Source organism: Bemisia tabaci, chromosome 8 (genome assembly GCF_918797505.1).
Source record: "Bemisia tabaci chromosome 8, PGI_BMITA_v3".
Taxonomy (NCBI): Eukaryota; Metazoa; Arthropoda; class Insecta; order Hemiptera; family Aleyrodidae; genus Bemisia; species Bemisia tabaci.
The window spans coordinates 47,395,440-47,422,436 of record NC_092800.1 but is presented as its reverse complement, the minus strand read 5'-3'; the positions used below and the strand labels follow the sequence as shown (position 1 = coordinate 47,422,436).

The window sequence follows — 26,997 nt, the reverse complement described above, 5'->3', positions numbered from 1 at the left end:
AGCTGGCGCCATGTTCTACTCGACGAGTTCCGAGCCCGGTTTGCGCCGAGCTCGGGTCTTTTTTCGATGCATGTTCGATCCAAAATGGCGGTGCGATTTACATGGTGATTCATATCTCCTGTGTTTACACCGGATGGCCGGGTACCAATGTATCGCAAACAATGGATTATGTATCTAAAAAGTGACCCGGCGTCACACACGAGTCTCGGAATTCGGGACCTGGAAAATGCTTAAAATTGCCGCCAGCTCACCCACTTACATTTCCATTACGACTCTAGACTAATTTAAAAAAAAAAAGAAACAGAGCAGTCTACGCGGCAGACCCGCTCCGCGGATGGACGTGGGAGCATCTTCCGGGGGTTTTATATTATCACGATAGAGTCTTGTAGAAGGGATTTCCAAAGTGTCGACCCCGAGAAATTGTCCGACCGATAATTACGGGGTTGGATCGGATCCCACCGCGTATACGCGTAGACAGGTATCCCTCCTCGATAACGGAGCTTACGCCATTTTTTAAAATTCGCCCCCTAGGGGCGAACCTCCCTCATACTTAGCCCTCCGCAAAGCAAACTGAAAAAAAATGAAAAATTCGCTTAAAAAAAATATGTTTAAAAAAAAAAAAAAATATAAAAAAAATAATCTGGAAAAAAATGAAAATTTCTCTTTTCCAACCCCCCGAAAACCTACTTAAACCTCTCTTGCCACCCGCTCGCTACTCAAGCGTCCGACCCGCACCCGCTACGTCAATCCGGCCCACTCTAAGGCCACGTCCGACTCGAGTGATCTACTCACAGACACATAATAACGACTATTTTAAAAAAAAAGAAGTAAACAGAGCAGTCTACGCGGCAGACCCCGCTCCGCGGATGGACGTGGGAGCATCTTCCGGGGGGGTTTTATATTATCACGATAGAGTCTTGTAGAAGGGATTTCCAAAGTGTCGACCCCGAGAAATTGTCCGACCGATAATTACGGGGTTGGATCGGATCCCACCGCGTATACGCGTAGACAGGTATCCCTCCTCGATAACGGAGCTTACGCCATTTTTTAAAATTCGCCCCTAGGGGCGAACCTCCCTCATACTTAGCCCTCCGCAAACTGAAAAAAAAATGAAAAATTCGCTTAAAAAAAATATGTTTAAAAAAAAAAAAAAATATAAAAAAAATAATCTGGAAAAAAATGAAAATTTCTCTTTTCCAACCCCCCGAAAACCTACTTAAACCTCTCTTGCCACCCGCTCGCTACTCAAGCGTCCGACCCGCACCCGCTACGTCAATCCGGCCCACTCTAAGGCCACGTCCGACTCGAGTGATCTACTCACAGACACATAATAACGACTATTTTAAAAAAAAAGAAGTAAACAGAGCAGTCTACGCGGCAGACCCCGCTCCGCGGATGGACGTGGGAGCATCTTCCGGGGGGTTTTATATTATCACGATAGAGTCTTGTAGAAGGGATTTCCAAAGTGTCGACCCCGAGAAATTGTCCGACCGATAATTACGGGGTTGGATCGGATCCCACCGCGTATACGCGTAGACAGGTATCCCTCCTCGATAACGGAGCTTACGCCATTTTTTAAAATTCGCCCCTAGGGGCGAACCTCCCTCATACTTAGCCCTCCGCAAACTGAAAAAAAAATGAAAAATTCGCTTAAAAAAAATATGTTTAAAAAAAAAAAAAATATAAAAAAAATAATCTGGAAAAAAATGAAAATTTCTCTTTTCCAACCCCCCGAAAACCTACTTAAACCTCTCTTGCCACCCGCTCGCTACTCAAGCGTCCGACCCGCACCCGCTACGTCAATCCGGCCCACTCTAAGGCCACGTCCGACTCGAGTGATCTACTCACAGACACATAATAACGACTATTTTAAAAAAAAAGAAGTAAACAGAGCAGTCTACGCGGCAGACCCCGCTCCGCGGATGGACGTGGGAGCATCTTCCGGGGGGTTTTATATTATCACGATAGAGTCTTGTAGAAGGGATTTCCAAAGTGTCGACCCCGAGAAATTGTCCGACCGATAATTACGGGGTTGGATCGGATCCCACCGCGTATACGCGTAGACAGGTATCCCTCCTCGATAACGGAGCTTACGCCATTTTTTAAAATTCGCCCCTAGGGGCGAACCTCCCTCATACTTAGCCCTCCGCAAACTGAAAAAAAAATGAAAAATTCGCTTAAAAAAAATATGTTTAAAAAAAAAAAAAAATATAAAAAAAATAATCTGGAAAAAAATGAAAATTTCTCTTTTCCAACCCCCCGAAAACCTACTTAAACCTCTCTTGCCACCCGCTCGCTACTCAAGCGTCCGACCCGCACCCGCTACGTCAATCCGGCCCACTCTAAGGCCACGTCCGACTCGAGTGATCTACTCACAGACACATAATAACGACTATTTTAAAAAAAAAGAAGTAAACAGAGCAGTCTACGCGGCAGACCCCGCTCCGCGGATGGACGTGGGAGCATCTTCCGGGGGGTTTTATATTATCACGATAGAGTCTTGTAGAAGGGATTTCCAAAGTGTCGACCCCGAGAAATTGTCCGACCGATAATTACGGGGTTGGATCGGATCCCACCGCGTATACGCGTAGACAGGTATCCCTCCTCGATAACGGAGCTTACGCCATTTTTTAAAATTCGCCCCTAGGGGCGAACCTCCCTCATACTTAGCCCTCCGCAAACTGAAAAAAAAATGAAAAATTCGCTTAAAAAAAATATGTTTAAAAAAAAAAAAAAATATAAAAAAAATAATCTGGAAAAAAATGAAAATTTCTCTTTTCCAACCCCCCGAAAACCTACTTAAACCTCTCTTGCCACCCGCTCGCTACTCAAGCGTCCGACCCGCACCCGCTACGTCAATCCGGCCCACTCTAAGGCCACGTCCGACTCGAGTGATCTACTCACAGACACATAATAACGACTATTTAAAAAAAAAAGAAGTAAACAGAGCAGTCTACGCGCAGACCCCGCTCCGCGGATGGACGTGGGAGCATCTTCCGGGGGTTTTATATTATCACGATAGAGTCTTGTAGAAGGGATTTCCAAAGTGTCGACCCCGAGAAATTGTCCGACCGATAATTACGGGGTTGGATCGGATCCCACCGCGTATACGCGTAGACAGGTATCCCTCCTCGATAACGGAGCTTACGCCATTTTTTAAAATTCGCCCCTAGGGGCGAACCTCCCTCATACTTAGCCCTCCGCAAACTGAAAAAAAAATGAAAAATTCGCTTAAAAAAAATATGTTTAAAAAAAAAAAAAATATAAAAAAAATAATCTGGAAAAAAATGAAAATTTCTCTTTTCCAACCCCCCGAAAACCTACTTAAACCTCTCTTGCCACCCGCTCGCTACTCAAGCGTCCGACCCGCACCCGCTACGTCAATCCGGCCCACTCTAAGGCCACGTCCGACTCGAGTGATCTACTCACAGACACATAATAACGACTATTTTAAAAAAAAAAGAAGTAAACAGAGCAGTCTACGCGGCAGACCCCGCTCCGCGGATGGACGTGGGAGCATCTTCCGGGGGGTTTTATATTATCACGATAGAGTCTTGTAGAAGGGATTTCCAAAGTGTCGACCCCGAGAAATTGTCCGACCGATAATTACGGGGTTGGATCGGATCCCACCGCGTATACGCGTAGACAGGTATCCCTCCTCGATAACGGAGCTTACGCCATTTTTTAAAATTCGCCCCTAGGGGCGAACCTCCCTCATACTTAGCCCTCCGCAAACTGAAAAAAAAATGAAAAATTCGCTTAAAAAAAATATGTTTAAAAAAAAAAAAAAATATAAAAAAAATAATCTGGAAAAAAATGAAAATTTCTCTTTTCCAACCCCCCGAAAACCTACTTAAACCTCTCTTGCCACCCGCTCGCTACTCAAGCGTCCGACCCGCACCCGCTACGTCAATCCGGCCCACTCTAAGGCCACGTCCGACTCGAGTGATCTACTCACAGACACATAATAACGACTATTTAAAAAAAAAAGAAGTAAACAGAGCAGTCTACGCGGCAGACCCCGCTCCGCGGATGGACGTGGGAGCATCTTCCGGGGGGTTTTATATTATCACGATAGAGTCTTGTAGAAGGGATTTCCAAAGTGTCGACCCCGAGAAATTGTCCGACCGATAATTACGGGGTTGGATCGGATCCCACCGCGTATACGCGTAGACAGGTATCCCTCCTCGATAACGGAGCTTACGCCATTTTTTAAAATTCGCCCCTAGGGGCGAACCTCCCTCATACTTAGCCCTCCGCAAACTGAAAAAAAAATGAAAAATTCGCTTAAAAAAAATATGTTTAAAAAAAAAAAAAAAATAAAAAAAATAATCTGGAAAAAAATGAAAATTTCTCTTTTCCAACCCCCCGAAAACCTACTTAAACCTCTCTTGCCACCCGCTCGCTACTCAAGCGTCCGACCCGCACCCGCTACGTCAATCCGGCCCACTCTAAGGCCACGTCCGACTCGAGTGATCTACTCACAGACACATAATAACGACTATTTTAAAAAAAAAGAAGTAAACAGAGCAGTCTACGCGGCAGACCCCGCTCCGCGGATGGACGTGGGAGCATCTTCCGGGGGGTTTTATATTATCACGATAGAGTCTTGTAGAAGGGATTTCCAAAGTGTCGACCCCGAGAAATTGTCCGACCGATAATTACGGGGTTGGATCGGATCCCACCGCGTATACGCGTAGACAGGTATCCCTCCTCGATAACGGAGCTTACGCCATTTTTTAAAATTCGCCCCTAGGGGCGAACCTCCCTCATACTTAGCCCTCCGCAAACTGAAAAAAAAATGAAAAATTCGCTTAAAAAAAATATGTTTAAAAAAAAAAAAAATATAAAAAAAATAATCTGGAAAAAAATGAAAAATTCTCTTTTCCAACCCCCCGAAAACCTACTTAAACCTCTCTTGCCACCCGCTCGCTACTCAAGCGTCCGACCCGCACCCGCTACGTCAATCCGGCCCACTCTAAGGCCACGTCCGACTCGAGTGATCTACTCACAGACACATAATAACGACTATTTTAAAAAAAAAGAAGTAAACAGAGCAGTCTACGCGGCAGACCCCGCTCCGCGGATGGACGTGGGAGCATCTTCCGGGGGGTTTTATATTATCACGATAGAGTCTTGTAGAAGGGATTTCCAAAGTGTCGACCCCGAGAAATTGTCCGACCGATAATTACGGGGTTGGATCGGATCCCACCGCGTATACGCGTAGACAGGTATCCCTCCTCGATAACGGAGCTTACGCCATTTTTTAAAATTCGCCCCTAGGGGCGAACCTCCCTCATACTTAGCCCTCCGCAAACTGAAAAAAAAATGAAAAATTCGCTTAAAAAAAATATGTTTAAAAAAAAAAAAAATATAAAAAAAATAATCTGGAAAAAAATGAAAATTTCTCTTTTCCAACCCCCCGAAAACCTACTTAAACCTCTCTTGCCACCCGCTCGCTACTCAAGCGTCCGACCCGCACCCGCTACGTCAATCCGGCCCACTCTAAGGCCACGTCCGACTCGAGTGATCTACTCACAGACACATAATAACGACTATTTTAAAAAAAAAGAAGTAAACAGAGCAGTCTACGCGGCAGACCCCGCTCCGCGGATGGACGTGGGAGCATCTTCCGGGGGGTTTTATATTATCACGATAGAGTCTTGTAGAAGGGATTTCCAAAGTGTCGACCCCGAGAAATTGTCCGACCGATAATTACGGGGTTGGATCGGATCCCACCGCGTATACGCGTAGACAGGTATCCCTCCTCGATAACGGAGCTTACGCCATTTTTTAAAATTCGCCCCTAGGGGCGAACCTCCCTCATACTTAGCCCTCCGCAAACTGAAAAAAAAATGAAAAATTCGCTTAAAAAAAATATGTTTAAAAAAAAAAAAATATAAAAAAAATAATCTGGAAAAAAATGAAAATTTCTCTTTTCCAACCCCCCGAAAACCTACTTAAACCTCTCTTGCCACCCGCTCGCTACTCAAGCGTCCGACCCGCACCCGCTACGTCAATCCGGCCCACTCTAAGGCCACGTCCGACTCGAGTGATCTACTCACAGACACATAATAACGACTATTTTAAAAAAAAAGAAGTAAACAGAGCAGTCTACGCGGCAGACCCCGCTCCGCGGATGGACGTGGGAGCATCTTCCGGGGGGTTTTATATTATCACGATAGAGTCTTGTAGAAGGGATTTCCAAAGTGTCGACCCCGAGAAATTGTCCGACCGATAATTACGGGGTTGGATCGGATCCCACCGCGTATACGCGTAGACAGGTATCCCTCCTCGATAACGGAGCTTACGCCATTTTTTAAAATTCGCCCCTAGGGGCGAACCTCCCTCATACTTAGCCCTCCGCAAACTGAAAAAAAAATGAAAAATTCGCTTAAAAAAAATATGTTTAAAAAAAAAAAAAATATAAAAAAAAATAATCTGGAAAAAAATGAAAATTTCTCTTTTCCAACCCCCCGAAAACCTACTTAAACCTCTCTTGCCACCCGCTCGCTACTCAAGCGTCCGACCCGCACCCGCTACGTCAATCCGGCCCACTCTAAGGCCACGTCCGACTCGAGTGATCTACTCACAGACACATAATAACGACTATTTTAAAAAAAAAGAAGTAAACAGAGCAGTCTACGCGGCAGACCCCGCTCCGCGGATGGACGTGGGAGCATCTTCCGGGGGGTTTTATATTATCACGATAGAGTCTTGTAGAAGGGATTTCCAAAGTGTCGACCCCGAGAAATTGTCCGACCGATAATTACGGGGTTGGATCGGATCCCACCGCGTATACGCGTAGACAGGTATCCCTCCTCGATAACGGAGCTTACGCCATTTTTTAAAATTCGCCCCTAGGGGCGAACCTCCCTCATACTTAGCCCTCCGCAAACTGAAAAAAAAATGAAAAATTCGCTTAAAAAAAATATGTTTAAAAAAAAAAAAAATATAAAAAAAATAATCTGGAAAAAAATGAAAATTTCTCTTTTCCAACCCCCCGAAAACCTACTTAAACCTCTCTTGCCACCCGCTCGCTACTCAAGCGTCCGACCCGCACCCGCTACGTCAATCCGGCCCACTCTAAGGCCACGTCCGACTCGAGTGATCTACTCACAGACACATAATAACGACTATTTAAAAAAAAAAGAAGTAAACAGAGAAGTCTACGCGCAGACCCCGCTCCGCGGATGGACGTGGGAGCATCTTCCGGGGGGTTTTATATTATCACGATAGAGTCTTGTAGAAGGGATTTCCAAAGTGTCGACCCCGAGAAATTGTCCGACCGATAATTACGGGGTTGGATCGGATCCCACCGCGTATACGCGTAGACAGGTATCCCTCCTCGATAACGGAGCTTACGCCATTTTTTAAAATTCGCCCCTAGGGGCGAACCTCCCTCATACTTAGCCCTCCGCAAACTGAAAAAAAAATGAAAAATTCGCTTAAAAAAAATATGTTTAAAAAAAAAAAAAAATAATCTGGAAAAAAATGAAAATTTCTCTTTTCCAACCCCCCGAAAACCTACTTAAACCTCTCTTGCCACCCGCTCGCTACTCAAGCGTCCGACCCGCACCCGCTACGTCAATCCGGCCCACTCTAAGGCCACGTCCGACTCGAGTGATCTACTCACAGACACATAATAACGACTATTTAAAAAAAAAAAGTAAACAGAGCAGTCTACGCGGCAGACCCCGCTCCGCGGATGGACGTGGGAGCATCTTCCGGGGGTTTTATATTATCACGATAGAGTCTTGTAGAAGGGATTTCCAAAGTGTCGACCCCGAGAAATTGTCCGACCGATAATTACGGGGTTGGATCGGATCCCACCGCGTATACGCGTAGACAGGTATCCCTCCTCGATAACGGAGCTTACGCCATTTTTTAAAATTCGCCCCTAGGGGCGAACCTCCCTCATACTTAGCCCTCCGCAAACTGAAAAAAAAATGAAAAATTCGCTTAAAAAAAATATGTTTAAAAAAAAAAAAAAATATAAAAAAAATAATCTGGAAAAAAATGAAAATTTCTCTTTTCCAACCCCCCGAAAACCTACTTAAACCTCTCTTGCCACCCGCTCGCTACTCAAGCGTCCGACCCGCACCCGCTACGTCAATCCGGCCCACTCTAAGGCCACGTCCGACTCGAGTGATCTACTCACAGACACATAATAACGACTATTTTAAAAAAAAAGAAGTAAACAGAGCAGTCTACGCGGCAGACCCCGCTCCGCGGATGGACGTGGGAGCATCTTCCGGGGGGTTTTATATTATCACGATAGAGTCTTGTAGAAGGGATTTCCAAAGTGTCGACCCCGAGAAATTGTCCGACCGATAATTACGGGGTTGGATCGGATCCCACCGCGTATACGCGTAGACAGGTATCCCTCCTCGATAACGGAGCTTACGCCATTTTTTAAAATTCGCCCCTAGGGGCGAACCTCCCTCATACTTAGCCCTCCGCAAACTGAAAAAAAAATGAAAAATTCGCTTAAAAAAAATATGTTTAAAAAAAAAAAAAAAAAAATCTGGAAAAAAATGAAAATTTCTCTTTTCCAACCCCCCGAAAACCTACTTAAACCTCTCTTGCCACCCGCTCGCTACTCAAGCGTCCGACCCGCACCCGCTACGTCAATCCGGCCCACTCTAAGGCCACGTCCGACTCGAGTGATCTACTCACAGACACATAATAACGACTATTTTAAAAAAAAAGAAGTAAACAGAGCAGTCTACGCGGCAGACCCCGCTCCGCGGATGGACGTGGGAGCATCTTCCGGGGGGTTTTATATTATCACGATAGAGTCTTGTAGAAGGGATTTCCAAAGTGTCGACCCCGAGAAATTGTCCGACCGATAATTACGGGGTTGGATCGGATCCCACCGCGTATACGCGTAGACAGGTATCCCTCCTCGATAACGGAGCTTACGCCATTTTTTAAAATTCGCCCCTAGGGGCGAACCTCCCTCATACTTAGCCCTCCGCAAACTGAAAAAAAAATGAAAAATTCGCTTAAAAAAAATATGTTTAAAAAAAAAAAAATATAAAAAAAATAATCTGGAAAAAAATGAAAATTTCTCTTTTCCAACCCCCCGAAAACCTACTTAAACCTCTCTTGCCACCCGCTCGCTACTCAAGCGTCCGACCCGCACCCGCTACGTCAATCCGGCCCACTCTAAGGCCACGTCCGACTCGAGTGATCTACTCACAGACACATAATAACGACTATTTTAAAAAAAAAGAAGTAAACAGAGCAGTCTACGCGGCAGACCCCGCTCCGCGGATGGACGTGGGAGCATCTTCCGGGGGGTTTTATATTATCACGATAGAGTCTTGTAGAAGGGATTTCCAAAGTGTCGACCCCGAGAAATTGTCCGACCGATAATTACGGGGTTGGATCGGATCCCACCGCGTATACGCGTAGACAGGTATCCCTCCTCGATAACGGAGCTTACGCCATTTTTTAAAATTCGCCCCTAGGGGCGAACCTCCCTCATACTTAGCCCTCCGCAAACTGAAAAAAAAATGAAAAATTCGCTTAAAAAAAATATGTTTAAAAAAAAAAAAATATAAAAAAAATAATCTGGAAAAAAATGAAAATTTCTCTTTTCCAACCCCCCGAAAACCTACTTAAACCTCTCTTGCCACCCGCTCGCTACTCAAGCGTCCGACCCGCACCCGCTACGTCAATCCGGCCCACTCTAAGGCCACGTCCGACTCGAGTGATCTACTCACAGACACATAATAACGACTATTTTAAAAAAAAAGAAGTAAACAGAGCAGTCTACGCGGCAGACCCCGCTCCGCGGATGGACGTGGGAGCATCTTCCGGGGGGTTTTATATTATCACGATAGAGTCTTGTAGAAGGGATTTCCAAAGTGTCGACCCCGAGAAATTGTCCGACCGATAATTACGGGGTTGGATCGGATCCCACCGCGTATACGCGTAGACAGGTATCCCTCCTCGATAACGGAGCTTACGCCATTTTTTAAAATTCGCCCCTAGGGGCGAACCTCCCTCATACTTAGCCCTCCGCAAACTGAAAAAAAAATGAAAAATTCGCTTAAAAAAAATATGTTTAAAAAAAAAAAAATATAAAAAAAATAATCTGGAAAAAAATGAAAATTTCTCTTTTCCAACCCCCCGAAAACCTACTTAAACCTCTCTTGCCACCCGCTCGCTACTCAAGCGTCCGACCCGCACCCGCTACGTCAATCCGGCCCACTCTAAGGCCACGTCCGACTCGAGTGATCTACTCACAGACACATAATAACGACTATTTAAAAAAAAAAGAAGTAAACAGAGAAGTCTACGTCGCAGACCCCGCTCCGCGGATGGACGTGGGAGCATCTTCCGGGGGTTTTATATTATCACGATAGAGTCTTGTAGAAGGGATTTCCAAAGTGTCGACCCCGAGAAATTGTCCGACCGATAATTACGGGGTTGGATCGGATCCCACCGCGTATACGCGTAGACAGGTATCCCTCCTCGATAACGGAGCTTACGCCATTTTTTAAAAATTCGCCCCTAGGGGCGAACCTCCCTCATACTTAGCCCTCCGCAAACTGAAAAAAAAATGAAAAATTCGCTTAAAAAAAATATGTTAAAAAAAAAAAAAAAAAAAAAAAAGACTCCACAAAATTTTTCAATAGTTTGACCTCCTCTACAAACTGGCACAGATTGGGCTCCCCCCGACCACTCTATCAAAAGTTCCACTTTTTTTTCAAAATCACCGCTTCACCGTGCCAGCTTTTCAAAATCGTTCCGCGACCTCTAGATACCTTCCCAAGGGTCCCCTCTACCCTCCATTGGCCGAATCTTCCGCCTTCTGACCCCTACTCCCATCGCAAACTACTCCGAAGTCGACTACCTCGCAAAGTGCCCTCCAGGGTGATTACAGCGCCGTAAATTCGCGCCCGAAGTTTTTTCCAAAATAGAAACGCCTCCCAGCCCTTCGGCTCCGGGCCCGCTGGATACCCCTACCGGTCCCCTAAAAAAACTCAAAAGGGACATCCCTCCGCAGACCGACGCAAAAGCCCCTACGGCTTAAAATAAAAAAAATCCCACGCAAAATTGTTCCTCCGCCCTCGCCCTCCATCTTACCTTCCCCAAATAGCGCCCGCGCCCACCTAGCGCCCGCGCCCACTTAGCGCCCGTGTATCGCGAATGCCGCCGCAAGCCTTCCCCGAAAACCTTTCACTACCTCATACTTAGCCCTCCACAAACTGAAAAAAAATGAAAAATTCGATTAAAAAAAAATATCTTAAAAAAAAAAAAAAAAGTAAACAGAGTAGTCTACGCGGCAGACCCCGCTCCGCGGATGGACGTGGGAGCATCTTCCGGGGGGTTTTATATTATCACGATAGAGTCTTGTAGAAGGGATTTCCAAAGTGTCGACCCCGAGAAATTGTCCGACCGATAATTACGGGGTTGGATCGGATCCCACCGCGTATACGCGTAGACAGGTATCCCTCCTCGATAACGGAGCTTACGCCATTTTTTAAAATTCGCCCCTAGGGGCGAACCTCCCTCATACTTAGCCCTCCGCAAACTGAAAAAAAAATGAAAAATTCGCTTAAAAAAAATATGTTTAAAAAAAAAAAAAATATAAAAAAAATAATCTGGAAAAAAATGAAAATTTCTCTTTTCCAACCCCCCGAAAACCTACTTAAACCTCTCTTGCCACCCGCTCGCTACTCAAGCGTCCGACCCGCACCCGCTACGTCAATCCGGCCCACTCTAAGGCCACGTCCGACTCGAGTGATCTACTCACAGACACATAATAACGACTATTTTAAAAAAAAAGAAGTAAACAGAGCAGTCTACGCGGCAGACCCCGCTCCGCGGATGGACGTGGGAGCATCTTCCGGGGGGTTTTATATTATCACGATAGAGTCTTGTAGAAGGGATTTCCAAAGTGTCGACCCCGAGAAATTGTCCGACCGATAATTACGGGGTTGGATCGGATCCCACCGCGTATACGCGTAGACAGGTATCCCTCCTCGATAACGGAGCTTACGCCATTTTTTAAAATTCGCCCCTAGGGGCGAACCTCCCTCATACTTAGCCCTCCGCAAACTGAAAAAAAAATGAAAAATTCGCTTAAAAAAAATATGTTTAAAAAAAAAAAAATATAAAAAAAATAATCTGGAAAAAAATGAAAATTTCTCTTTTCCAACCCCCCGAAAACCTACTTAAACCTCTCTTGCCACCCGCTCGCTACTCAAGCGTCCGACCCGCACCCGCTACGTCAATCCGGCCCACTCTAAGGCCACGTCCGACTCGAGTGATCTACTCACAGACACATAATAACGACTATTTTAAAAAAAAAGAAGTAAACAGAGCAGTCTACGCGGCAGACCCCGCTCCGCGGATGGACGTGGGAGCATCTTCCGGGGGGTTTTATATTATCACGATAGAGTCTTGTAGAAGGGATTTCCAAAGTGTCGACCCCGAGAAATTGTCCGACCGATAATTACGGGGTTGGATCGGATCCCACCGCGTATACGCGTAGACAGGTATCCCTCCTCGATAACGGAGCTTACGCCATTTTTTAAAATTCGCCCCTAGGGGCGAACCTCCCTCATACTTAGCCCTCCGCAAACTGAAAAAAAAAATGAAAAATTCGCTTAAAAAAAATATGTTTAAAAAAAAAAAAATATAAAAAAAATAATCTGGAAAAAAATGAAAATTTCTCTTTTCCAACCCCCCGAAAACCTACTTAAACCTCTCTTGCCACCCGCTCGCTACTCAAGCGTCCGACCCGCACCCGCTACGTCAATCCGGCCCACTCTAAGGCCACGTCCGACTCGAGTGATCTACTCACAGACACATAATAACGACTATTTAAAAAAAAAAGAAGTAAACAGAGAAGTCTACGCGCAGACCCCGCTCCGCGGATGGACGTGGGAGCATCTTCCGGGGGGTTTTATATTATCACGATAGAGTCTTGTAGAAGGGATTTCCAAAGTGTCGACCCCGAGAAATTGTCCGACCGATAATTACGGGGTTGGATCGGATCCCACCGCGTATACGCGTAGACAGGTATCCCTCCTCGATAACGGAGCTTACGCCATTTTTTAAAATTCGCCCCTAGGGGCGAACCTCCCTCATACTTAGCCCTCCGCAAACTGAAAAAAAAATGAAAAATTCGCTTAAAAAAAATATGTTTAAAAAAAAAAAAAAAAAAAAAAAAAAGATCCACAAAATTTTTCAATAGTTTGACCTCCTCTACAAACTGGCACAGATTGGGCTCCCCCCGACCACTCTATCAAAAGTTCCACTTTTTTTTCAAAATCACCGCTTCACCGTGCCAGCTTTTCAAAATCGTTCCGACCTCTAGATACCTCCCAAGGGTCCCCTCTACCCTCCATTGGCCAGAATCTTCCGCCTTCTGACCCCTACTCCCATCGCAAACTACTCCCGAAGTCGACTACCTCGCAAAGTGCCCTCCAGGTGATTACAGCGCCGTAAATTCGCGCCCGAAGTTTTTTCCAAAAATAGAAACGCCTCCCAGCCCTTCGGCTCCGGGCCCGCTGGATACCCCTACCGGTCCCCTAAAAAAACTCAAAAGGGCATCCCTCCGCAGACCGACGCAAAAGCCCCTACGGCTTAAAATAAAAAAAATCCCAAAAAAAATTGTTCCTCCGCCCTCGCCCTCCATCTTTACCTCCCCAAATAGCGCCCGCGCCCACCTAGCGCCCGCGCCCACTTAGCGCCCGTGTATCGCGAATGCCGCCGCAAGCCTTCCCCGAAAACCTTTCACTACCTCATACTTAGCCCTCCACAAACTGAAAAAAAATGAAAAATTCGATTAAAAAAAAAATATCTTAAAAAAAAAAAAAAAAGTAAACAGAGTAGTCTACGCGGCAGACCCCGCTCCGCGGATGGACGTGGGAGCATCTTCCGGGGGGTTTTATATTATCACGATAGAGTCTTGTAGAAGGGATTTCCAAAGTGTCGACCCCGAGAAATTGTCCGACCGATAATTACGGGGTTGGATCGGATCCCACCGCGTATACGCGTAGACAGGTATCCCTCCTCGATAACGGAGCTTACGCCATTTTTTAAAATTCGCCCCTAGGGGCGAACCTCCCTCATACTTAGCCCTCCGCAAACTGAAAAAAAAATGAAAAATTCGCTTAAAAAAAATATGTTTAAAAAAAAAAAAAATATAAAAAAAATAATCTGGAAAAAAATGAAAATTTCTCTTTTCCAACCCCCCGAAAACCTACTTAAACCTCTCTTGCCACCCGCTCGCTACTCAAGCGTCCGACCCGCACCCGCTACGTCAATCCGGCCCACTCTAAGGCCACGTCCGACTCGAGTGATCTACTCACAGACACATAATAACGACTATTTTAAAAAAAAAGAAGTAAACAGAGCAGTCTACGCGGCAGACCCCGCTCCGCGGATGGACGTGGGAGCATCTTCCGGGGGGTTTTATATTATCACGATAGAGTCTTGTAGAAGGGATTTCCAAAGTGTCGACCCCGAGAAATTGTCCGACCGATAATTACGGGGTTGGATCGGATCCCACCGCGTATACGCGTAGACAGGTATCCCTCCTCGATAACGGAGCTTACGCCATTTTTTAAAATTCGCCCCTAGGGGCGAACCTCCCTCATACTTAGCCCTCCGCAAACTGAAAAAAAAATGAAAAATTCGCTTAAAAAAATATGTTTAAAAAAAAAAAAAAAATAAAAAAAATAATCTGGAAAAAAATGAAAATTTCTCTTTTCCAACCCCCCGAAAACCTACTTAAACCTCTCTTGCCACCCGCTCGCTACTCAAGCGTCCGACCCGCACCCGCTACGTCAATCCGAATCCGGCCCACTCTAAGGCCACGTCCGACTCGAGTGATCTACTCACAGACACATAATAACGACTATTTTAAAAAAAAAGAAGTAAACAGAGCAGTCTACGCGGCAGACCCCGCTCCGCGGATGGACGTGGGAGCATCTTCCGGGGGTTTTATATTATCACGATAGAGTCTTGTAGAAGGGATTTCCAAAGTGTCGACCCCGAGAAATTGTCCGACCGATAATTACGGGGTTGGATCGGATCCCACCGCGTATACGCGTAGACAGGTATCCCTCCTCGATAACGGAGCTTACGCCATTTTTTAAAATTCGCCCCTAGGGGCGAACCTCCCTCATACTTAGCCCTCCGCAAACTGAAAAAAAAATGAAAAATTCGCTTAAAAAAAATATGTTTAAAAAAAAAAAAATATAAAAAAAATAATCTGGAAAAAAATGAAAATTTCTCTTTTCCAACCCCCCGAAAACCTACTTAAACCTCTCTTGCCACCCGCTCGCTACTCAAGCGTCCGACCCGCACCCGCTACGTCAATCCGGCCCACTCTAAGGCCACGTCCGACTCGAGTGATCTACTCACAGACACATAATAACGACTATTTTAAAAAAAAAAGAAGTAAACAGAGCAGTCTACGCGGCAGACCCCGCTCCGCGGATGGACGTGGGAGCATCTTCCGGGGGGTTTTATATTATCACGATAGAGTCTTGTAGAAGGGATTTCCAAAGTGTCGACCCCGAGAAATTGTCCGACCGATAATTACGGGGTTGGATCGGATCCCACCGCGTATACGCGTAGACAGGTATCCCTCCTCGATAACGGAGCTTACGCCATTTTTTAAAATTCGCCCCTAGGGGCGAACCTCCCTCATACTTAGCCCTCCGCAAACTGAAAAAAAAATGAAAAATTCGCTTAAAAAAAATATGTTTAAAAAAAAAAAAAATATAAAAAAAATAATCTGGAAAAAAATGAAAATTTCTCTTTTCCAACCCCCCGAAAACCTACTTAAACCTCTCTTGCCACCCGCTCGCTACTCAAGCGTCCGACCCGCACCCGCTACGTCAATCCGGCCCACTCTAAGGCCACGTCCGACTCGAGTGATCTACTCACAGACACATAATAACGACTATTTTAAAAAAAAAGAAGTAAACAGAGCAGTCTACGCGGCAGACCCCGCTCCGCGGATGGACGTGGGAGCATCTTCCGGGGGGTTTTATATTATCACGATAGAGTCTTGTAGAAGGGATTTCCAAAGTGTCGACCCCGAGAAATTGTCCGACCGATAATTACGGGGTTGGATCGGATCCCACCGCGTATACGCGTAGACAGGTATCCCTCCTCGATAACGGAGCTTACGCCATTTTTTAAAATTCGCCCCTAGGGGCGAACCTCCCTCATACTTAGCCCTCCGCAAACTGAAAAAAAAATGAAAAATTCGCTTAAAAAAAATATGTTTAAAAAAAAAAAAAATATAAAAAAAATAATCTGGAAAAAAATGAAAATTTCTCTTTTCCAACCCCCCGAAAACCTACTTAAACCTCTCTTGCCACCCGCTCGCTACTCAAGCGTCCGACCCGCACCCGCTACGTCAATCCGGCCCACTCTAAGGCCACGTCCGACTCGAGTGATCTACTCACAGACACATAATAACGACTATTTTAAAAAAAAAGAAGTAAACAGAGCAGTCTACGCGGCAGACCCCGCTCCGCGGATGGACGTGGGAGCATCTTCCGGGGGGTTTTATATTATCACGATAGAGTCTTGTAGAAGGGATTTCCAAAGTGTCGACCCCGAGAAATTGTCCGACCGATAATTACGGGGTTGGATCGGATCCCACCGCGTATACGCGTAGACAGGTATCCCTCCTCGATAACGGAGCTTACGCCATTTTTTAAAATTCGCCCCTAGGGGCGAACCTCCCTCATACTTAGCCCTCCGCAAACTGAAAAAAAAATGAAAAATTCGCTTAAAAAAAATATGTTAAAAAAAAAAAAAAAAAAAAAAAAAGTCCACAAAATTTTCAATAGTTTGACCTCCTCTACAAACTGGCACAGATTGGGCTCCCCCCGACCACTCTATCAAAAGTTCCACTTTTTTTTCAAAATCACCGCTTCACCGTGCCAGCTTTTCAAAATCGTTCCGCGACCTCTAGATACCTTCCCAAGGGTCCCCTCTACCCTCCATTGGCCGAATCTTCCGCCTTCTGACCCCTACTCCCATCGCAAACTACTCCCGAAGTCGACTACCTCGCAAAGTGCCCTCCAGGGTGATTACAGCGCCGTAAATTCGCGCCCGAAGTTTTTTCCAAAATAGAAACGCCTCCCAGCCCTTCGGCTCCGGGCCCGCTGGATACCCCTACCGGTCCCCTAAAAAAACTCAAAAGGGGCACCCTCCGCAGACCGACGCAAAAGCCCCTACGGCTTAAAATAAAAAAATCCCACGCAAAATTGTTCCTCCGCCCTCGCCCTCCATCTTACCTTCCCCAAATAGCGCCCGCGCCCACCTAGCGCCCGCGCCCACTTAGCGCCCGTGTATCGCGAATGCCGCCGCAAGCCTTCCCCGAAAACCTTTCACTACCTCATACTTAGCCCTCCACAAACTGAAAAAAATGAAAAATTCGATTAAAAAAAAAATATCTTAAAAAAAAAAAAAAAAAAAGTAAACAGAGTAGTCTACGCGGCAGACCCCGCTCCGCGGATGGACGTGGGAGCATCTTCCGGGGGTTTTATATTATCACGATAGAGTCTTGTAGAAGGGATTTCCAAAGTGTCGACCCCGAGAAATTGTCCGACCGATAATTACGGGGTTGGATCGGATCCCACCGCGTATACGCGTAGACAGGTATCCCTCCTCGATAACGGAGCTTACGCCATTTTTTAAAATTCGCCCCTAGGGGCGAACCTCCCTCATACTTAGCCCTCCGCAAACTGAAAAAAAAATGAAAAATTCGCTTAAAAAAAATATGTTTAAAAAAAAAAAAATATAAAAAAAATAATCTGGAAAAAAATGAAAATTTCTCTTTTCCAACCCCCCGAAAACCTACTTAAACCTCTCTTGCCACCCGCTCGCTACTCAAGCGTCCGACCCGCACCCGCTACGTCAATCCGGCCCACTCTAAGGCCACGTCCGACTCGAGTGATCTACTCACAGACACATAATAACGACTATTTTAAAAAAAAAGAAGTAAACAGAGCAGTCTACGCGGCAGACCCCGCTCCGCGGATGGACGTGGGAGCATCTTCCGGGGGTTTTATATTATCACGATAGAGTCTTGTAGAAGGGATTTCCAAAGTGTCGACCCCGAGAAATTGTCCGACCGATAATTACGGGGTTGGATCGGATCCCACCGCGTATACGCGTAGACAGGTATCCCTCCTCGATAACGGAGCTTACGCCATTTTTTAAAATTCGCCCCTAGGGGCGAACCTCCCTCATACTTAGCCCTCCGCAAACTGAAAAAAAAAATGAAAAATTCGCTTAAAAAAAATATGTTTAAAAAAAAAAAAAAATATAAAAAAAATAATCTGGAAAAAAATGAAAATTTCTCTTTTCCAACCCCCCGAAAACCTACTTAAACCTCTCTTGCCACCCGCTCGCTACTCAAGCGTCCGACCCGCACCCGCTACGTCAATCCGGCCCACTCTAAGGCCACGTCCGACTCGAGTGATCTACTCACAGACACATAATAACGACTATTTTAAAAAAAAAGAAGTAAACAGAGCAGTCTACGCGGCAGACCCCGCTCCGCGGATGGACGTGGGAGCATCTTCCGGGGGTTTTATATTATCACGATAGAGTCTTGTAGAAGGGATTTCCAAAGTGTCGACCCCGAGAAATTGTCCGACCGATAATTACGGGGTTGGATCGGATCCCACCGCGTATACGCGTAGACAGGTATCCCTCCTCGATAACGGAGCTTACGCCATTTTTTAAAATTCGCCCCTAGGGGCGAACCTCCCTCATACTTAGCCCTCCGCAAACTGAAAAAAAAATGAAAAATTCGCTTAAAAAAAATATGTTTAAAAAAAAAAAAAAATATAAAAAAAATAATCTGGAAAAAAATGAAAATTTCTCTTTTCCAACCCCCCGAAAACCTACTTAAACCTCTCTTGCCACCCGCTCGCTACTCAAGCGTCCGACCCGCACCCGCTACGTCAATCCGGCCCACTCTAAGGCCACGTCCGACTCGAGTGATCTACTCACAGACACGTAATAACGACTATTTTAAAAAAAAAGAAGTAAACAGAGCAGTCTACGCGGCAGCCCCCGCTCCGCGGATGGACGTGGGAGCATCTTCCGGGGGTTTTATATTATCACGATAGAGTCTTGTAGAAGGGATTTCCAAAGTGTCGACCCCGAGAAATTGTCCGACCGATAATTACGGGGTTGGATCGGATCCCACCGCGTATACGCGTAGACAGGTATCCCTCCTCGATAACGGAGCTTACGCCATTTTTTAAAAATTCGCCCCTAGGGGCGAACCTCCCTCATACTTAGCCCTCCGCAAACTGAAAAAAAAATGAAAAATTCGCTTAAAAAAAATATGTTTAAAAAAAAAAAAAAAATAAAAAAAATAATCTGGAAAAAAATGAAAATTTCTCTTTTCCAACCCCCCGAAAACCTACTTAAACCTCTCTTGCCACCCGCTCGCTACTCAAGCGTCCGACCCGCACCCGCTACGTCAATCCGGCCCACTCTAAGGCCACGTCCGACTCGAGTGATCTACTCACAGACACATAATAACGACTATTTTAAAAAAAAAGAAGTAAACAGAGCAGTCTACGCGGCAGACCCCGCTCCGCGGATGGACGTGGGAGCATCTTCCGGGGGGTTTTATATTATCACGATAGAGTCTTGTAGAAGGGATTTCCAAAGTGTCGACCCCGAGAAATTGTCCGACCGATAATTACGGGGTTGGATCGGATCCCACCGCGTATACGCGTAGACAGGTATCCCTCCTCGATAACGGAGCTTACGCCATTTTTTAAAATTCGCCCCTAGGGGCGAACCTCCCTCATACTTAGCCCTCCGCAAACTGAAAAAAAAAATGAAAAATTCGCTTAAAAAAAATATGTTTAAAAAAAAAAAAAATATAAAAAAAATAATCTGGAAAAAAATGAAAATTTCTCTTTTCCAACCCCCCGAAAACCTACTTAAACCTCTCTTGCCACCCGCTCGCTACTCAAGCGTCCGACCCGCACCCGCTACGTCAATCCGGCCCACTCTAAGGCCACGTCCGACTCGAGTGATCTACTCACAGACACATAATAACGACTATTTTAAAAAAAAAGAAGTAAACAGAGCAGTCTACGCGGCAGACCCCGCTCCGCGGATGGACGTGGGAGCATCTTCCGGGGGGTTTTATATTATCACGATAGAGTCTTGTAGAAGGGATTTCCAAAGTGTCGACCCCGAGAAATTGTCCGACCGATAATTACGGGGTTGGATCGGATCCCACCGCGTATACGCGTAGACAGGTATCCCTCCTCGATAACGGAGCTTACGCCATTTTTTAAAATTCGCCCCTAGGGGCGAACCTCCCTCATACTTAGCCCTCCGCAAACTGAAAAAAAAATGAAAAATTCGCTTAAAAAAAATATGTTTAAAAAAAAAAAAATATAAAAAAAATAATCTGGAAAAAAATGAAAATTTCTCTTTTCCAACCCCCCGAAAACCTACTTAAACCTCTCTTGCCACCCGCTCGCTACTCAAGCGTCCGACCCGCACCCGCTACGTCAATCCGGCCCACTCTAAGGCCACGTCCGACTCGAGTGATCTACTCACAGACACATAATAACGACTATTTTAAAAAAAAAGAAGTAAACAGAGCAGTCTACGCGGCAGACCCCGCTCCGCGGATGGACGTGGGAGCATCTTCCGGGGGGTTTTATATTATCACGATAGAGTCTTGTAGAAGGGATTTCCAAAGTGTCGACCCCGAGAAATTGTCCGACCGATAATTACGGGGTTGGATCGGATCCCACCGCGTATACGCGTAGACAGGTATCCCTCCTCGATAACGGAGCTTAAGCCATTTTTTAAAATTCGCCCCTAGGGGCGAACCTCCCTCATACTTAGCCCTCCGCAAACTGAAAAAAAAATGAAAAATTCGCTTAAAAAAAATAAATAAAAAAAAAAAAAGAGTCCACAAAATTTTTCAATTCTTTGACCTCCTCTACAAAACCACTTTTTTTTCATTGGACCGCTTCCCCCCGACCAGCTCTATAAAAAAGTTCCACTTTTACCTCCTCTACAAACTGGCACAGATTGGGCTCCCCCCGACCACTCTATCAAAAGTTCCGCTTCACCGTGCCAGCTTTTCAAAATCGTTCCGCGACCTCTAGATACCTTCCCAAGGGTCCTCTCTACCCTCCATTGGCCGAATCTTCCGCCTCTGACCCCTACTCCCATCGCAAACTACTCCCGAAGTCGACTACCTCGCAAAGTGCCCTCCAGGGTGATTACAGCGCCGTAAATTCGCGCCCGAAGTTTTTTCCAAAATAGAAACGCCTCCCAGCCCTTCGGCTCCGGGCCGCTGGATACCCCTACCGGTCCCTAAAAAAACTCAAAAGGGACATCCCTCCGCAGACCGACGCAAAAGCCCCTACGGCTTAAAATAAAAAAATCCCACGCAAAATTGTACCTCCGCCCTCGCCCTCCATCTTACCTTCCCCAAATAGCGCCGCGCCCACCTAGCGCCCGCGCCCACTTAGCGCCCGTGTATCGCGAATGCCGCCGCAAGCCTTCCCCGAAAACCTTTCACTACCTCATACTTAGCCCTCCACAAACTGAAAAAAAATGAAAATTCGATTAAAAAAAAAATATCTTAAAAAAAAAAAAAAAAGTAAACAGAGTAGTCTACGCGGCAGACCCCGCTCCGCGGATGGACGTGGGAGCATCTTCCGGGGGGTTTTATATTATCACGATAGAGTCTTGTAGAAGGGATTTCCAAAGTGTCGACCCCGAGAAATTGTCCGACCGATAATTACGGGGTTGGATCGGATCCCACCGCGTATACGCGTAGACAGGTATCCCTCCTCGATAACGGAGCTTACGCCATTTTTTAAAATTCGCCCCTAGGGGCGAACCTCCCTCATACTTAGCCCTCCGCAAACTGAAAAAAAAAATGAAAAATTCGCTTAAAAAAAATATGTTTAAAAAAAAAAAAATATAAAAAAAATAATCTGGAAAAAAATGAAAATTTCTCTTTTCCAACCCCCCGAAAACCTACTTAAACCTCTCTTGCCACCCGCTCGCTACTCAAGCGTCCGACCCGCACCCGCTACGTCAATCCGGCCCACTCTAAGGCCACGTCCGACTCGAGTGATCTACTCACAGACACATAATAACGACTATTTTAAAAAAAAAGAAGTAAACAGAGAAGTCTACGTCGCAGACCCCGCTCCGCGGATGGACGTGGGAGCATCTTCCGGGGGGTTTTATATTATCACGATAGAGTCTTGTAGAAGGGATTTCCAAAGTGTCGACCCCGAGAAATTGTCCGACCGATAATTACGGGGTTGGATCGGATCCCACCGCGTATACGCGTAGACAGGTATCCCTCCTCGATAACGGAGCTTAAGCCATTTTTTAAAATTCGCCCCTAGGGGCGAACCTCCCTCATACTTAGCCCTCCGCAAACTGAAAAAAAAATGAAAAATTCGCTTAAAAAAATATGTTTAAAAAAAAAAAAATATAAAAAAAATAATCTGGAAAAAAATGAAAATTTCTCTTTTCCAACCCCCGAAAACCTACTTAAACCTCTCTTGCCACCCGCTCGCTACTCAAGCGTCCGACCCGCACCCGCTACGTCAATCCGGCCCACTCTAAGGCCACGTCCGACTCGAGTGATCTACTCACAGACACATAATAACGACTATTTTAAAAAAAAAGAAGTAAACAGAGCAGTCTACGCGGCAGACCCCGCTCCGCGGATGGACGTGGGAGCATCTTCCGGGGGGTTTTATATTATCACGATAGAGTCTTGTAGAAGGGATTTCCAAAGTGTCGACCCCGAGAAATTGTCCGACCGATAATTACGGGGTTGGATCGGATCCCACCGCGTATACGCGTAGACAGGTATCCCTCCTCGATAACGGAGCTTACGCCATTTTTTAAAATTCGCCCCTAGGGGCGAACCTCCCTCATACTTAGCCCTCCGCAAACTGAAAAAAAAATGAAAAATTCGCTTAAAAAAAATATGTTTAAAAAAAAAAAAAATATTAAAAAAAATAATCTGGAAAAAAATGAAAATTTCTCTTTTCCAACCCCCCGAAAACCTACTTAAACCTCTCTTGCCACCCGCTCGCTACTCAAGCGTCCGACCCGCACCCGCTACGTCAATCCGGCCCACTCTAAGGCCACGTCCGACTCGAGTGATCTACTCACAGACACATAATAACGACTATTTTAAAAAAAAAGAAGTAAACAGAGCAGTCTACGCGGCAGACCCCGCTCCGCGGATGGACGTGGGAGCATCTTCCGGGGGGTTTTATATTATCACGATAGAGTCTTGTAGAAGGGATTTCCAAAGTGTCGACCCCGAGAAATTGTCCGACCGATAATTACGGGGTTGGATCGGATCCCACCGCGTATACGCGTAGACAGGTATCCCTCCTCGATAACGGAGCTTACGCCATTTTTTAAAATTCGCCCCTAGGGGCGAACCTCCCTCATACTTAGCCCTCCGCAAACTGAAAAAAAAATGAAAAATTCGCTTAAAAAAAATATGTTTAAAAAAAAAAAAAATATAAAAAAAATAATCTGGAAAAAAATGAAAATTTCTCTTTTCCAACCCCCCGAAAACCTACTTAAACCTCTCTTGCCACCCGCTCGCTACTCAAGCGTCCGACCCGCACCCGCTACGTCAATCCGGCCCACTCTAAGGCCACGTCCGACTCGAGTGATCTACTCACAGACACATAATAACGACTATTTAAAAAAAAAAGAAGTAAACAGAGAAGTCTACGTCGCAGACCCCGCTCCGCGGATGGACGTGGGAGCATCTTCCGGGGGGTTTTATATTATCACGATAGAGTCTTGTAGAAGGGATTTCCAAAGTGTCGACCCCGAGAAATTGTCCGACCGATAATTACGGGGTTGGATCGGATCCCACCGCGTATACGCGTAGACAGGTATCCCTCCTCGATAACGGAGCTTACGCCATTTTTTAAAATTCGCCCCTAGGGGCGAACCTCCCTCATACTTAGCCCTCCGCAAACTGAAAAAAAAATGAAAAATTCGCTTAAAAAAAATATGTTTAAAAAAAAAAAAAATAAAAAAAAATAATCTGGAAAAAAATGAAAATTTCTCTTTTCCAACCCCCCGAAAACCTACTTAAACCTCTCTTGCCACCCGCTCGCTACTCAAGCGTCCGACCCGCACCCGCTACGTCAATCCGGCCCACTCTAAGGCCACGTCCGACTCGAGTGATCTACTCACAGACACATAATAACGACTATTTTAAAAAAAAAGAAGTAAACAGAGCAGTCTACGCGGCAGACCCCGCTCCGCGGATGGACGTGGGAGCATCTTCCGGGGGGTTTTATATTATCACGATAGAGTCTTGTAGAAGGGATTTCCAAAGTGTCGACCCCGAGAAATTGTCCGACCGATAATTACGGGGTTGGATCGGATCCCACCGCGTATACGCGTAGACAGGTATCCCTCCTCGATAACGGAGCTTACGCCATTTTTTAAAATTCGCCCCTAGGGGCGAACCTCCCTCATACTTAGCCCTCCGCAAACTGAAAAAAAAATGAAAAATTCGCTTAAAAAAAATATGTTAAAAAAAAAAAAAATATTAAAAAAAATAATCTGGAAAAAAATGAAAATTTCTCTTTTCCAACCCCCCGAAAACCTACTTAAACCTCTCTTGCCACCCGCTCGCTACTCAAGCGTCCGACCCGCACCCGCTACGTCAATCCGGCCCACTCTAAGGCCACGTCCGACTCGAGTGATCTACTCACAGACACATAATAACGACTATTTAAAAAAAAAAGAAGTAAACAGAGAAGTCTACGCGGCAGACCCCGCTCCGCGGATGGACGTGGGAGCATCTTCGGGGGGTTTTATATTATCACGATAGAGTCTTGTAGAAGGGATTTCCAAAGTGTCGACCCCGAGAAATTGTCCGACCGATAATTACGGGGTTGGATCGGATCCCACCGCGTATACGCGTAGACAGGTATCCCTCCTCGATAACGGAGCTTAAGCCATTTTTTAAAATTCACCCCTAGGGGCGAACCTCCCTCATACTTAGCCCTCCGCAAACTGAAAAAAAAATGAAAAATTCGCTTAAAAAAATATGTTAAAAAAAAAAAAAAAAAAAAAAGAGTCCACAAAATTTTTCAATAGTTTGACCTCCTCTACAAACTGGCACAGATTGGGCTCCCCCGACCACTCTATCAAAAGTTCCACTTTTTTTTCAAAATCACCGCTTCACCGTGCCAGCTTTTCAAAATCGTTCCGCGACCTCTAGATACCTTCCCAAGGGTCCCCTCTACCCTCCATTGGCCGAATCTTCCGCCTTCTGACCCCTACTCCCATCGCAAACTACTCCCGAAGTCGACTACCTCGCAAAGTGCCCTCCAGGGTGATTACAGCGCCGTAAATTCGCGCCCGAAGTTTTTTCCAAAATAGAAACGCCTCCAGCCCTTCGGCTCCGGGCCCGCTGGATACCCCTACCGGTCCCCTAAAAAAACTCAAAAGGGACATCCCTCCGCAGACCGACGCAAAAGCCCCTACGGCTTAAAATAAAAAAATCCCACGCAAAATTGTTCCTCCGCCCTCGCCCTCCATCTTACCTTCCCCAAATAGCGCCCGCGCCCACCTAGCGCCCGCGCCCACTTAGCGCCCGTGTATCGCGAATGCCGCCGCAAGCCTTCCCCGAAAACCTTTCACTACCTCATACTTAGCCCTCCACAAACTGAAAAAAAATGAAAAATTCGATTAAAAAAAAAATATCTTAAAAAAAAAAAAAAAAAGTAAACAGAGTAGTCTACGCGGCAGACCCCGCTCCGCGGATGGACGTGGGAGCATCTTCCGGGGGGTTTTATATTATCACGATAGAGTCTTGTAGAAGGGATTTCCAAAGTGTCGACCCCGAGAAATTGTCCGACCGATAATTACGGGGTTGGATCGGATCCCACCGCGTATACGCGTAGACAGGTATCCCTCCTCGATAACGGAGCTTACGCCATTTTTTAAAATTCGCCCCTAGGGGCGAACCTCCCTCATACTTAGCCCTCCGCAAACTGAAAAAAAAATGAAAAATTCGCTTAAAAAAAATATGTTTAAAAAAAAAAAAAATATAAAAAAAATAATCTGGAAAAAAATGAAAATTTCTCTTTTCCAACCCCCCGAAAACCTACTTAAACCTCTCTTGCCACCCGCTCGCTACTCAAGCGTCCGACCCGCACCCGCTACGTCAATCCGGCCCACTCTAAGGCCACGTCCGACTCGAGTGATCTACTCACAGACACATAATAACGACTATTTTAAAAAAAAAGAAGTAAACAGAGCAGTCTACGCGGCAGACCCCGCTCCGCGGATGGACGTGGGAGCATCTTCCGGGGGGTTTTATATTATCACGATAGAGTCTTGTAGAAGGGATTTCCAAAGTGTCGACCCCGAGAAATTGTCCGACCGATAATTACGGGGTTGGATCGGATCCCACCGCGTATACGCGTAGACAGGTATCCCTCCTCGATAACGGAGCTTACGCCATTTTTTAAAATTCGCCCCTAGGGGCGAACCTCCCTCATACTTAGCCCTCCGCAAACTGAAAAAAAAATGAAAAATTCGCCAAAAAAAAATATGTTTAAAAAAAAAAAAATATAAAAAAAATAATCTGGAAAAAAATGAAAATTTCTCTTTTCCAACCCCCGAAAACCTACTTAAACCTCTCTTGCCACCCGCTCGCTACTCAAGCGTCCGACCCGCACCCGCTACGTCAATCCGGCCCACTCTAAGGCCACGTCCGACTCGAGTGATCTACTCACAGACACATAATAACGACTATTTTAAAAAAAAAGAAGTAAACAGAGCAGTCTACGCGGCAGACCCCGCTCCGCGGATGGACGTGGGAGCATCTTCCGGGGGGTTTTATATTATCACGATAGAGTCTTGTAGAAGGGATTTCCAAAGTGTCGACCCCGAGAAATTGTCCGACCGATAATTACGGGG

General features: G+C 45.7%; 2 long non-coding RNA genes across 2 annotated transcripts in view; both read left to right on the top strand.

The window, feature by feature from the left end:
* The window catches only part of LOC140225291 (uncharacterized), a 145,090-nt gene that overhangs the window by 7,870 nt on the left and 110,223 nt on the right, over positions 1-26,997 (top strand). The gene's annotated exons all lie outside the window — the stretch shown is intronic.
* LOC140225193 (uncharacterized) overlaps positions 21,503-26,997 on the top strand; it is a 7,292-nt gene continuing 1,797 nt past the window's right edge. Inside the window, exon 1 of the long non-coding RNA XR_011900327.1 lies at positions 21,503-25,796. This is a non-coding gene — a long non-coding RNA (uncharacterized lncRNA). The remainder of the gene's footprint in view (positions 25,797-26,997) is intronic.